Source organism: Alligator sinensis, unplaced genomic scaffold, assembly GCF_000455745.1.
Source record: "Alligator sinensis unplaced genomic scaffold, ASM45574v1 scaffold215_1, whole genome shotgun sequence".
Classification (NCBI taxonomy): Eukaryota; Metazoa; Chordata; order Crocodylia; family Alligatoridae; genus Alligator; species Alligator sinensis.
This window is the reverse complement of record NW_005842259.1, coordinates 231722-233543: the sequence shown is the minus strand read 5'-3', so window position 1 is coordinate 233543 and position 1822 is coordinate 231722.

Here is a 1822-nt window from a genome sequence, read left to right as displayed (position 1 = left end):
CATGATGTCATGAGGATGCGGTTCCCACAATGTCAAACTTTTGGTCAGATTCAGTTTACACAGAAGGCTGGTGCTCCCTTGTGTTTGGTAAAAACAAGGCAAAGAAGAGGTGAGGGGATCGGGTAGCTTCTCCTCTGATGGCTATGCTTCCTCAATAAACGTGGAAGGCAGGGGCAGATGACACGTGGATATTCTGTACCTGAGCCCCACAGAAGTGAGGAGTCTGCTAGCGTGCAGCACTGGCTGATCATGTCGCTAAGGTCCAGTGCCATGTGTGAATGCTTTCATGAGCCCTATAGATGAGCCCCAGCTGCTTCCTGCCAGGGAAGATGATGTCAACTCTGGGACCATAGACCTGCAACAGGAGGCCTGGTGTTTGATGCCACCTCTGCACATTCTCAACTTCAAAAGGCCTTGATTTCCCCTGGTGACATGCCTTCCTGGAGCGGCCCCTGTCCGCACCTGGCCGCGGAGAGGACTGTGTTGGAACCATAGTCCTGTTCTAGCAAGACCGAGAGGTTGAGCTGTATGATTAAAAATTCTCCTAAGCTTTTATTGTGAGGTGGGTTTCAGACCCAGCTCCGTCAAACCTGTACTGGGGTTTCCACAGACTTTCCTGCTTACAACTCTGAAAGCCCTCCCACACAAAACAGGTGAAGTCCCTGACCTCCAAGCAGTTGAAGGTATATACACACACTGAGGGGAAGGTCCTTTCAGCAGTGGGAGGAAGTGCACTTTCTGCTCAGGATGGGGAAGTGAAAAATTGCTGTGGAAACTCAGAGAGGGCGGGGAGGACAGTCAACTGTCAACACCCCCCATGTCTCCCCCCTCTCTGCCCTGTGCTCTTCACTGAGGAAAAGAAAGCTCTCATTAACTTCCCAAACTACTGCACTGTTGCTGTGAAGGAAGGGTGCAACTTCCAGGAGTTCACCCTTCCTATGTGACACCCTGCCCTTCTGTGTCAGCGGAAACAGAAACTTCAGCCTTATACCTATGCTGTGGCCAGGCTGCTGGAAGTGGCATGTATTGAAAGGCACAAGAGCTGTTACATTTTTTAAGACTGTGTGGTAATACAGTCCCCCCCCCCAAAAGCTGATGAAAATCAGGGTGCGCATTATACATGAGGACATATAGTAAGAGCAGTTTCTGTCACTTAAGCTTCTGCAAGCAGAATTGCAACTACATGGTTCACAGGGAGCAGAACAATGAGCAGGGTTGGCTCTGTAACTGCTGCTACTCAGTTACTTCTTACAGGGAAAGATCTTTTATTCTTCATTCTGCCTGCTGAAAAACAAGGTGTGTCCCTTACTCTAGGACATGTTGTATGCAAGAAAATGTGGTATTCAATGCTTGAGAAAGTGAGGCGCTGGAATTGTGCAGGACAGCAGTAGAGCTGATAGGATCCAAACCAGCTGCTGTCCTGTCTCCCCAGCCCTGACACCTCACTCAGGTCCCTTTCTGACCCTTCCTCAGAGAACAGCATATTATCTGAACACAAAACAAAGCCTTTCCTCTGACCAAGGCAGGCTGCAGCCACTCAGGGGTGAGGGGACACCTAGGAGCCAAGCTTCTTCCTCCAAATTCCACCTCAGCTGAGTGCACTCAACCCTTTTTTGGGATGCACCCCTTACCTACCCAGCTGGGTCTCATAGCTCAGGGTCTTGCTGGTCCCAGACCCAATAGGTCTTAAGGGGACAGAAGGCCCTGTTACAACCCAGGCCTGTGACAGCACATATAGGAAGAGGTGTTTTCTGCCCTGAAGAGTTCAGTGTCAGCAGACAAGACCAGCAACAGGCTGGGTGAAAGTATTTTGTTCTAAATT